General features: G+C 50.9%; 1 protein-coding gene across 4 annotated transcripts in view; it reads left to right on the top strand.

Annotated features, from left to right (window-relative positions):
• The window catches only part of ESRRB (estrogen related receptor beta), a 243,819-nt gene that overhangs the window by 129,639 nt on the left and 102,031 nt on the right, over positions 1-12,149 (top strand). The window contains exon 1 of one of the 4 annotated variants that reach the window (XM_079913202.1): positions 8,081-8,143. The exons of the other annotated variants lie outside the window; for them this stretch is intronic. The gene's annotated coding sequence lies outside the window, so the exon portion shown is untranslated. Of the gene's footprint in view, positions 1-8,080; positions 8,144-12,149 lie in introns of those variants that run through there. 4 annotated transcript variants of the gene reach the window in all.

Genomic DNA, 12,149 nt, shown 5'->3' with positions numbered 1-12,149 from the left:
CCACTGACCTGAACGTCTTGGCAACTGAACCAGAACCAAGGTGTCTGAGTGGATGAGCTGGGGGATGGATGGGGCAGCGTCCACATGGGCATTTGTGAGCCAGGGAGGCTGTTACTAGTGCAGTGACCACCCATGTAATCCATCAATCATTGCACTCACTATGCTTCTCCTTCCCAAACGAGGAAGGCATAGTAAACAATAAAATAGTGTGAGCTGAGAGAAAGTCAGTGGCCCTGAGCCATTTGCTGATTCAGTCTTTATCCTAGCCTTGGTCCCCTACAAAACAGAGCCTGAGGCCAGCTTTGAAATGCTGATACTTCACTGGAGAGGTACAAGGCCAGGGAATGGAGGGTGATGTAAAGGGGAGGTGGGGGGAAGGACAGATGCCAAGCAACAGGACATGATGTGTACTGTGCTGGCCACCGCGTCTCATCTGGCCTCAAAGAGACCTAGCAGGTTGCTTGGGGTGCATGTCTCTTCTGGAAGGTTTATAAAGAGAAATCACACCATGAAACAGGGCACAGAGGGCAGAAAAAAAAGGGAAGAACTCAGGGAGCTACCCTCCTGAACTTCTGGGGTGCATCGTCCGGCCCCTCAGTAAACCAAACCTCATGCACCAGACGTGGAGGTGAGACTCAGCCTGAGTGGGTGCTGAGCAAGAGAGAGAAAAATGGAGACAGCCGAGGGAACCTGCAATGACACCTACAGTGTGCACGTGTGGCTCGGGCTCTGGACCCAGGTAATGTCCTTCAGTGTGCAGGGGCAACCCATCCCACCTTGTCCCACAGTTGTCCCTCTCCTTGTGGGGCTCAGACACCCTTCAGGAGGCCTTGACACGTTCTCCACCACTCTTCCATTCCTTTCCTCATCACCCTTCCAGTCTGCTTTCGAAGCAAGTCCCTCAGGGCTGAGCATAAAATTCCATCAGTGCCTTTAGTAAGGGAGAGTAAAGAGGAATTATGGCTGTTCTCTGCTCGGCTGGGTTTTGTAGAATTACCCCAAAGCAGTGTTTATCATGCCATTGAGCTGGAGGAACCATGCTTAATGTGCTATCTGTCCTGACCCCAGATGTCTCTCTGCATCGCTGCTCTTCCACCAGCTCTCCTACAGTCTGGCTCATTCTAGGGTCATTGCTGACAAGTGTATTACCCGTGTTTATGTTTATCCATATTAAATCTTGTATCGTTGACTGCCCTTTACCCATTTCTGTAAACTCTCTTTGGTCCTCCTGCAGTTTCCCTTCCTGCCTTGCCGTGTCCTTCTTGGAAAGGCAAACCCTTCTAAGTCAGGAGTTCTAGTGAGGCTTGTTTCTAATTGTTTACGAAGGATAAAGCTGTTAGAGGTGGCCCTGCTACAAGGCTGGAGACTTCACCTGGAATTGGTACTGACCCATTCATAATTACATCATTCAGAGCAGTGGGGACTTCACCCATGGAACTGGTTTCATTACAATAATATACATTTGGGAAGCTAACAGTTGGCCAGCACTTTTCTCATGTAAAAACACAGCCGAAAGCTATCATCTTAATCATGTTTTACATAGCTAGAGCATTTGACAGTTTATAAAACACTTATGTTTGACTTTTTCTAAAACCTAAAAGCATTTGCTATTTTTCCCTCTCCATAAAACATTTTACTAGAACAAAAATAAAATGCATTTTATTCTGAAAAATAATGAAATAAGTTTTACCTTAACTGAGCCATTAGGAAATGAAAACAGTTCAGTGTTCCCAGGGTTGACTTTTATGTCATTAATGCTAGGGACACAGGCTCAGCCAACATGTTTCTTTGTTCCCAGTAAATAACAACACCTTACATGTGTTTGGTAGTTTAGAATTAATTTGCCCAAAGTTTCATGTATTTCATGATTTCTTTAAGATAATGATCCCTGAGAAGAGAAATGAACTAGGAGGCGTAATCTGTGAGTTTGCAAAGCAAATTCTTCACTCTTTCTGTGGCTAGTGTTGACCGTGAGATTTTGGCAGTTAAAACTATCATCAAAGAAAAAGTTTGCCTTCTACCAATGATGAGGCCCTAGAAACAAATTGTCTGCTTGGTATTTGAAATCAACTATGTTTTATGCTTAAATTGATGCAAAAGTCACAAGAAATCAGATGATAAATTAATATGTGACAAATGAAAATAAGGTCAAATCTCTTTGTTATTAGTTACGAAAAACCCACAGTCCAGGGCTTCCCTGGTGGCGCAGTGGTTGAGAGTCCACCTGCCGATGCAGGGGACACGGGTTCGTGCCCCGGTCCGGGAAGATGTCACATGCCACGGAGCGGCTGGGCCCGTGAGCCGTGGCCGCTGGGCCTGCGCATCCGGAGCCTGTGCTCCGCAGCGGGAGAGGCCACAACAGTGAGAGGCCCGCAAACTGAAAAAACAAACAAAGAAAAACCCCCACAATCCACTGTAATGGAAAATATTTCATTAGATCATTCATTCAGTTAATCGCTGGTTGTTTAATGCCTCCTAGGTAGCAGGTGCTATCAAGGCACATTCTCCTCCCCCCTCCCCCTCCCCACATCCTTCTCCTCCTTCTCTGCCTCTCTTCCTCTCTTTGTACTCCTTCTCTGGATCATCTTTCTTTCCCCCCAAATTTGGCAGGTGACAAAGCTCTTAGAGTCATGATGTGTTCTTATTCTCCTGGTGATGAGGAAGGAAAACGATCTTTGTTTCTATGGAGAGACATGTCTCACCCTCCTGACCCCACAGCTGGCCCACTCACTGCAGTCCCCATCTTGCACAGGGCAAGGAATCTTTTTGGCCAGCAGAGAACTTCAATATGCCATTCAGCTGTGTTGGTGAGAATGGGATCTTGAGGCTCAGGGAAAAAAAAAAATGGAGCTTTGAAATATCTGGAAGTTATTCCAAGACCCCTGGTAAGGATTTCAGATGATGAAACGGCTGATGGTGGTGGGAGGGAACCCAAGCATTTATCCACTCGAGACGTCATCCCTTTCACATTTTATCTTTGGTGTCATGGCGGCAGCACTAATAGGACACGAGCCTTCTTGCCCCAATAATGGCCCATTACAGCTTCAGGAAAAGCCATCATGTTTCCGCAGCATTTATCTGTCAGCAGGAGACTATTATGGGAGCACAAACTCGCATTGTATTAGCGTTATCAGTTCATTATGATTCTTGGGACGCGTGCCAGCCAGTGGGCTGCCAGTCTGCTGACCAGCACTCGGGAATATAACTCCACACCCCAAATTCAAGCACTGAGAAGAGAGTGGGCCCACAGGGGTGTGTGGTTGGGACATTGTCTCTGGCCAGGAGTCCATGGAGCCCTGGCCTGATCAGCACGGTATCCAGAGATGTCCAGGTTAGGCTCACTCTCCTGGCTGGGCCCACCTTAGTCCTCATGGACCGTCAACGGTTGTGCTTCCCCGACTCACCTCCCCCAGCGCTTACCCTGGGGTGGAACAGAAACAGGCTTGGACTGTGATTCAGTTTCACGGAGGCATCCTCTCCTTCCTGGGCTGGTGGTAAGAATTAACTATACACCTTGTGTTTCTCAAGGCATCATTCTCACCTGGAAACTTGGTTCGGGGAACATGGATAAGGTTGAGGGACAGGGACGCTGTAACCAGACAATCAGTGTCCCGCATTCACCAGGCTTAGGGAGCACGTGGTGGAATTGCCAGAAATTCTCGTTGCTCTTGTCTTTTAGTGATGAAGCCATTAGGTCCTCCTGCTAGGTTGCCTGGCTTGAAAGCTGAGAAAAGCGTCCCCATGGTTGAGCTGGAAGCAGCCCGTCCAGGGAGGGGATTCAAGAACCCGAGAGACACCGCTTACTGCTGCCTTGCATGTGCAGAAATGAGCGGTGTCAGGGGCAGGGGGGCACCTCAAGACAGGGACATACACACCAAGGCCAGTGCAAGGTGGCGATCTTCACCACACTTGTGGCAAGGGGTGCTGCACTGGGGTCAGCCGCGTAGATCATGGCAAGACAGCTTGAGTGGCCCTCGAGATCCAGGCGCAGGCATTCGGACAGCCCATTCTAAGGACTTAGCCAGGCTGGGATGGGAAAGAGTGGGTGGCTAGCGTGGACCTGGGTTCGGCTATGCGTGAGATACCTGGTGCTTTTTGTACCCAGAGGAACATAGATTTGGGGGACAGAACACTCCGAGCTGTGTCTGGGTATGTTTTCCTACTTATCTACCTCCCGGACCCCACCCCAAGGAGACCACTTGGGGAAGGGTGTGGACACAGAAGGCTGGGTCCCCACCATCTCCCAGGTGATGTGTGTGTGGAGTGTTGTTGCCAAGGGCATGGTTCTGGTTTGTCTTCATATTCCTTAGGAAAGAGCTTGAACTTGGGCAAGCAGGGAGGAGGGAAAGTGAAGAGACTTGTATACAGAGAGTTAGGAGTTGAATAAGTAGAAACCCGTGCTTTGCCAGTTGTTCGCCATGTGACCTTGGGGAGGTCCCTTCACCACACAGGGCCATTTACGCATTTCCGTATTTATAAAGTCTGCTGATGGTTCTAAATGATTCCCTGAACCCTCCCCACCCCCACTCCCCAGCCGTAAGGTCCTGTGAATGTAATAAATATCTATTTAAAGGAATTTGTCACAAGAGAAAGTCAGCTGCTGTCCCCTTCTACCCTCCACAATTACTGTGTCTAATACATTTTGTTCCATTCCCTTTGGGCTGACTTGCCCACCTAGGCGTGCCAGTACCGGGACACGGGACAGTGAAGGGGTGGCTTAGAGTTTTTTGCTGGGGTGGATTACCAATAGCCCCTGCTCCAGGGGAGCAGTGGAAGATTGAGATGATGATTGGCTGAATGAATTTCAAGCTTGAAGGAGCACAAGAGCCTTGCCCACCCCATTCTACCCCCTTTGTTTTCTGGAGAAGAGATGACATCAGCAAGGCCACGCGGAGTGGTTAGGACCAGATCCCGGAGTCCTCTGCACGCTCCCACACTACCGCTTCTCCAGCTACAGGCGTGGAACCCACTCTAGCTTCAGGAAGGAAATCCATCCCCCCATGAGCTGGCTGAGGACAGAGAGGGAGAAAAGCTGGTACCATGAATAGTGTGTGTCCTGGCCATGTTTGCCTGGAAAAACCACAGGAGAAGCCTGGGTCTGCCAGGCTGAATCAGGTCACCAGGATGTCTCTGCTGGTGGGTCCTCTTCTCCCCTGCAGTGGAGTCCACAGGCTCACACTTGCCAGGGAGGGAAAGGAGGAAGAACTCTGCCCCAGGGCCATGTGCAAGGGGACTGGACAGGCACCGCGGAGGAAGACGGTCAGAAGAGGACCAGATCTTAGGGACCTCATTCTCGCCCTGGAGGACAATCTGCTTGTGCCCAGGGATGAGGCCCTCAGTTCCTGCATCCCTGTGCCTTGGATGCAGACAGTAGTTGTGTGGGCGTTAGCCTAGCTTTTTTTTTTTTAATTAATTTTTATTTGAGTATAGCTGAGTTACAGTGTTGTGTTAATTTCCGCTGTACAGCAAAGTGAATCAGTTATACATATACATATATCCACTCTTTTGTAGATTCTATTCCCGTACAGGTCATTACTGAGTAGAGTTGCCTGTGCTGTACGTATTCTTATTAATTATCTACTTTATATAATATATAGTAGCGTGTGTGTGTTTTGAGCCTGTTTTCCCTCATTCGCCCCCAGTGGCTTTGCACCCACTGCTCCGGGCCGTGAAGTTGTCTTTCTTTTCATGCTCCATCGACTGTGCTCTGTCTCCAGTTTAAAAAAAGGTGCACCCACCCAAAGCAAGGAGCCAACAGATCTCATACAACCTGTCAGGGACTAAGCCCCTCGAGGGTAGCCAGCCTGTCCCCTCAGCAGGCTTTGCCCACTCCCACCCTCCAAACTGCTGTGGTCTAACATTTCATTCAACAAAGTCTTTATCAAGCAACTGCTGTGTGCTAGGCACCGGTAAGCACCGGGGGTTCTCCAGTGAGCAGAGACAGACAAGGTCCCCGCCCTTATGGAGCTTACAATCTAGTGTGTGTGTGCCGGGGTAGAGGGTATTATTCATACCAATATGCATATAATTGCAAACTAATAAATTACCTGAAGCAAGGCAAATAGCAGAAGGTTCTGGCGTGATCTGGAAGGTGGGGCGTTCTAGGTGGCAGGGGCAGAGCCTGAGGGGGACACGGCATGGGCTGAGGAGAGGTGGGGAGACAACAGGAGCCTGTCATCTGGGGCTTGCCTTGTAGACCACAGGGAAGGACTGGGGCCTTTTTCCTGATTGCAACAAATTGCAAAGGAGACTTTGGGTGTGCATCTTACAGTGCACTCCCTGGCTGCTGTGGCTTGGAGAGTGGATTTCCAGGGGCCAGAAAGGATACAGAGAAACCAGTCACTGAGGTCTTGGCAAGAGATGGTGGTTGTGTCTCTGCACCTCTCTTTCCGTCTCCAACGTAACCAAGTACCTATGTGATTAAAACAATCCGGGCTGCCAGGGGTTCTGCTGACAGAGTCGACATCTTCATCCATCTCTCTGTGAGATATCTGCCAGCGCCCCGAGCCTGGAGAATCCCATGCGTTCCTCCACTTCAGCACATAGGAAAAACCTCAGCTTTGTTTCCCAGCCTGCGCAAGCTTCCATTTATCCAAGTCAAGTATCATCTGCTGTCTTGCTGCCCATTCCCCAGCCCCTTCTGAGTGGCCAGCCCCTCTGGGGTTGCTCACAACCCTCCTGCTTTTAGCCCTGAAGTGCTTGGACACTGCCTGCAGTTACACTCCATTTAGACATTATTTTGGTGATAAAATGAAATTTCCCCCCTTGGGCTCATTGTCTTTTGCAGAATATAGGAGAATAAGGTGGTGGTCTCTCCTGAGGGCTTTTCCCCCTCTTTAAATAATTCTATACCTATCCTCTCCCCACACTCATTTGAATCATCAAATTGATTATCCCCGTGGCTGTCACATCTCAAAAGATGACAAGCCCCAGAAGAAGGATTGGGGCTCGGCGTAAAGCTGGTTTTGGTACAGTGGCAGCCCATAACATTCGGGTTCATGGAGGGAGCAGCAGGCAGGGATTGCAGGTGTGTTTGTAGCTGGGGATTCAGGTGTGTATGTTGAAGTGTCTACTTGTGCCTCGAAGTGGATGTGGCAGGTAAGTCGGTTGTTTTAACCACAACTCTAAGCAGACAGGAATTTATTTGCTCGTGTCTGTGTCCTGGGTACGTTTCTGAGAGTTGCCAGTGAGCATGGTTTTATGCATCTAGAGAGCGTCTTATAGAAGCGTGCCCTGCGTCTCGCCATATGAGAGCCTTTCAGAACCCACTGGCCCAGGTGATGAGAGCTGGGAAGGGAATCAGTTTCTATCCTGTTCTCTCTTGCTGGGCCTCACCTGCTGGCCTGACCCTTTGCACTTCTGTGCACCAAACACCAGGTTTGAGGCTATGAATTTCTAAGGCGCTGGCCTCTTCTCCTTGATATGAGGGAGGAGAAATGTGACTCATTTTTAATTTGTAAAACAGACCCCTTCCGAAAGGCTGAGAGGTGAGTTTGCTAAACCTGCCAGTTAAAAGATAGGATGGGGGTGAGAAGATATACAAGGGGCATCTCTTTCAACCCCCCAAACCCACCAGCCAGTTGGACAATTTTTTTTTTTTCTTTAATGGCGAGAGGACAGGCCTTGCAGCTCTACAGCACAATCCTACTCCTCAGGAGGTGGGGACCTCGCGCGAGCGTCTGATTCCATTGAAGTCTCTCTGGCTCACCCCCCTCCCCCCACCCCAGCTCGATTCTGTCACTTTAAGTCCAGCCCCTGAGAGATAGCCAATAGGAGCCAAACCATACATCAGTCTCCCAGCCTTAAAGCTACAGTAGGGTTAGTGGGCTCCAAGTCTCTGGTGCCCGAGCCTCCTCCACGGCTCCCCATCCCCTCTGCCCGCTCGGAGTGTGTGCATCAGTGGCAGCGCTGGGCTGGGCGCGCAAGGCTCTCTGCCTCCCTCTCGCCCCACCACGGTGCTTCCTTCCACTCTGCCTTCTCCCGCTCACCGTGCCCCTGCCCGGACTCGCACCTCGCCGGTGCCCTTCACTCGCTCTTCCGCGTGATTTCCCCGCCGCCTTTCTCTACCAACTGGGAATGCTAAAAGGGGACTGATGGACGTGTCAGAACTCTGCATCCCGGACCCCCTCGGCTACCACAACCAGTAGGTCCTCTGCTTCTCCGTCTGTGTCTGTCCTTCCGTCTGGGTGTCGCAGTTCTTCTTCTAGGCATTCTTGAAGTGGCAGGGACCCCGGGGGCACTTGGGGGGGTGGGGAGGTTGGAAAGGGAAAACCACCCACTTCCTGGGTTTCCTTCTGGGGATAAACCCGACTCTAACTTTTCCCTCACCCCCTTTTACAAACCCTCACTTTTAGGTAAGAGCGGAGCTTTCTCATTCACTCTTTCTCTCAGACCTTCCCCGCGGGGAGAAAATCTTTGCGTTTCTGTGGGTTGGGGAGGAGCAAGCCTAGAACAGGTGCGGGAGTGTCGCAAGGATACCGGGTCCCATCCGGGAAAGCCTCCCTGCGAGCCCTTTGACTTTAATGTTTATTTCCATACTGGGGACCAAAAACGATCCCGGCAAGGGGACGAAATCGAACATGCCGCGCAGGTTTGGAAACTGTGGGCGGCCAGCGCCGTCTCGCACCGCAGTCCCAGTGGGGCGCCCCGAGGGCACGCACGCGGCGCGGTGGACTCAAGCCACCCCAGGGGTGCGGGCGGCGCGGCCCGGGCAGACTGCGCCCCGCACGCCCTGCGAGGGGAGCCCGCATCCCGCTGGGAGTGGGGACAGTCGGCTCAGCACAGCGGCGGAGGCAAAGTTGGTTCGCGGCTTTAGGAGAGGCTGCGCCCTGCGAAACAGACTGGCGTGATTTCCGTGCCCCGGGGCGGCTTAGCGCTCGCCTCCCTGGAACCCGGGGTTGTCTGAGCGGCGTGCGCGTGGGTGACGGCGGGGACTGCAGGAAGCGACTCGCAGTAACCGCGGGTCCCCGAGCTTGGGCAGCGTGCCGAGCGCGCAGAGTGAGGAAGCGGAGAACTGATTCCCTGAACGGTGGGAGGCTGCCCCGCGCGGCCAGCCTGGGCTCTCCGGGGTCCTGCCCCGGCCACCCGCGGTTTCCCTCCCAGGGCCCTCCGCGGTTGTCGTCCCACCTGCCCGGGTACCTGCCCTGGTCTCCCCGCGGGCTCTACGCGTGCCGCCGCGCTCCGGGCTGGTGTCCCGGCGTCGGGGTGTGGGCGCGTGCAAAGTGGTCCCTCGGAAGGCTTCAAACAATAATACAATGAAAACTCTAGGTTCTCGCGGAACTGTTTAACTTCTTCCTCTTCTTCCTCCCCCTTTTTTTTTCCTGAAGCAAACAGAACTACCAAAGTCAGTTCTCGTACCGCCATCCTTTCATTTTTGTACCACCCCTTCCTCCCAAGAACCGCGACATCCCTACAACAATACTCTGGATAACGTGGGGTCCCAGGAAGTGTGATTACCTCCCCCTCGCTGCACAGAATACCTCCACCCCAGGTGGACCACGCGTGAGAGAGGAGGCAACTTCACAGCAGCATCTCCTGGGGGTGACCGGACTGTCCAGCCTCCACGCTGACCTTTTTGCTTGTAGTTTTGGGGGTTCCCTCGACAGAGGGTCCTTTAGATGCCGCCAGAATTTAGACAGAGTGTCAGAAGGCGGCGATTGCGTTGGGAGATGAGGGGAATCTTTAATTATAATGGATTCAGATTTCCATCAGTTTGAAAAGTGGCTTTTCATTCTCTTTAAAGGTTACACTGATCCCAGCTTGCGTGGCTGGTGGGGGTGGAGTGAGGGGTAGTTTCACACGGTGGTGCTCCTTCCGTAAGAGAGTGGGAGCCCCCAAAGGAACCTCCGGCGTGGGCGAAGCTGTGAACAATGTAGGATGTTCGTGGGGGCATTTCCTCACGTAAAACTACCAAGTACGACAAATATTGGATATTTAAATTATTTAGGTCACTCTCTCCAGAGGTGCCTTCTTTAGTTGAGCTTGAAATATCTATGTATTTGTCCCTGGCTCAAGTCACAGTCAATAAATATGAAATTTCCTATATGGGGAAGTACATCTTTTGATTATGTTGGCCAAGAAAGCAAGGAGAGATGGGGGACTTAGCAGTTGGGTAATTCATCGAGTTGACGGCAACCCTGGCTTGAGTTTGAGGAGAAATATGGGCAAAAAAGGAATGTCGGGGAAGCGGCAAAGGGGAGAGAGGGAGCTGAGGTCCTGGGTGTCTGGGAAAGGTTTGAAGTGGAAATCAGTTATAAAGTAAGCCTGAGAGTGGTTTGGACCCCCTAGCCTTCTTGGTTTCTTTGCAAGGAATTAGCTTCTCACTCCATGGGACAGAGGAAAAGCCAGAAACATGCCTGCTTTTTCTACGGAGGAGCTAAGCATCCCTGTGAGATGCTGTTTCTCAGAGCCCAGGACCTGCTGGGCAACCGCCGAAGCATTAGCGAGCTGGCCCCGTATACAGGTGTGTGCCTCCCGGCGAGGGTTTACCTCTGCTGTAGTCACAGGGGTCCAATATTTCCAAGGACGAGCTTGTGGAGGTCAGAGGCTGCTTTGGGGGGAGGCATCTTTCTGACCTCAGCCCCGGTGCTTCACAAGCAGCTTTAGAGCCACTGGTAGCAAAGTAACGAGACAGAGGACTGCATTCTTTGGTCTGTTGGAAGGACCATAGAATGAATCCATCCATTACGGTGCCGATGTTTCTTGGGGAGCATATACAAGAGTGGGTTCGAGTGCTCTGTACACACAATTTCTACCTCTTTGGCTTAGTTGATATCCCTGGACTGGAAAAAACCCAAGGGTGCAGGGACCACAGTCCAGTGAGAAAGAACTTCCCATATTTCCTTCTCACCTGCTGATACACGGAGAGCATTTTTTTAATGCTTTAGTGTTATTTTCACTTTCCAGGTGAGAAATTAACACACACACACACACACACACACACACACACACACACACACACACACACATGAGATATACCCGGACCTTCATACCTTTCTCTCCTTCATTTTCATTTTCCTGTAGCCAATCCTGTAGGTGACTCCATTACCAGTTCTAATCAATATTTTATGTACATATATAATCAGCTAGAGTGGGAGTGAGTGTGCTGGCCTGTGTGGGCTTGTGTACAAATGCGTCGGGGACGGACCTGATGGAGACCCTCGGCATAAAATCCAGGGAGCAGGGGGCGCTGCGTCACCCAGCGTCCGATGACCACTTTGCTGATGTTAAAGAAACAGAGAACAAACTGTCCTGAAGGTAAAATATGTGGGTTCACACGTAGGAAAAATGCCACATGGTAATTCAGAATCAGTGACCCAGAGAAAAACAAAGGGGGAAATTAATTTTTAATGGTACATGTAAAAATAAATCAGAGTGAGGACATTAGTCTTGGTTTTCTGAGGGAGGGGCTCTAGGAAAGAAACTTTTACGTGCCTGCCACACTTCCGGAGGTGTGGGCTGCCGTGGAAGAGGGTGGGCTCGTTCAGGCCTGAGGGTGATAAACTAGGAGAAAACAGTGGGTCAGCGCAGAGGGCCCCAGTCCCTGGTAAGGCCCTTTCCAGCCCAGTGAGGTCTTGACATCAACTGGAAATTTCCTCTCAGAGCTTATTTCCCCAACTCCATTTTACAAACAGTCCTCGATTTTACCAGTAATTGGGACATATAAAAATATGTTTCTTTAAAAAATATATATGAAGAAACAAACTGACCCACCAAACAAGAACATTTTCATTCTATTGATTTGGAGTAATCAATACCTATTCCATTTAGTCTAAGAGAGGAGGGACAGAGGGGACTTTCGGGGAAAGCTCTGTGAGGGAAGTGGCTGTGATAGAGATTTCATGTCACAACCCTGCCTTCTCAGAGTGCCCCCCCACCCCGGCCCTAGCCCAGGGGGCCTTCGTGACCTTGTCCTGTGTGCTTGATCCGTATTCCTGATAATGGGACATTTTGCCAAATGGTTTTTATTTAAGATAATCCATGCTCATTGAAAGTTTGTCACCTTCCTCAGTGCTCTGCAAAGTGCCTAGTTTCTTTTGAGCAGTTGGAACTGGGAAGCTCTGTACAAGTCTGGCAGCCCCCAAAAAGAGGGGTGGGTTGTGAGACAGACATTGTGAGCGTGTTTGCCTGGCGGGTGGGCGATGGAGCTG

The sequence above is a fragment of the Stenella coeruleoalba genome (genome assembly GCF_951394435.1).
Source record: "Stenella coeruleoalba genome assembly, chromosome: 2".
Classification (NCBI taxonomy): domain Eukaryota; kingdom Metazoa; phylum Chordata; class Mammalia; order Artiodactyla; family Delphinidae; genus Stenella; species Stenella coeruleoalba.
The sequence above is the reverse complement of the archived record's forward strand: the minus strand, read 5'-3'. Positions and strand labels throughout refer to the sequence as shown.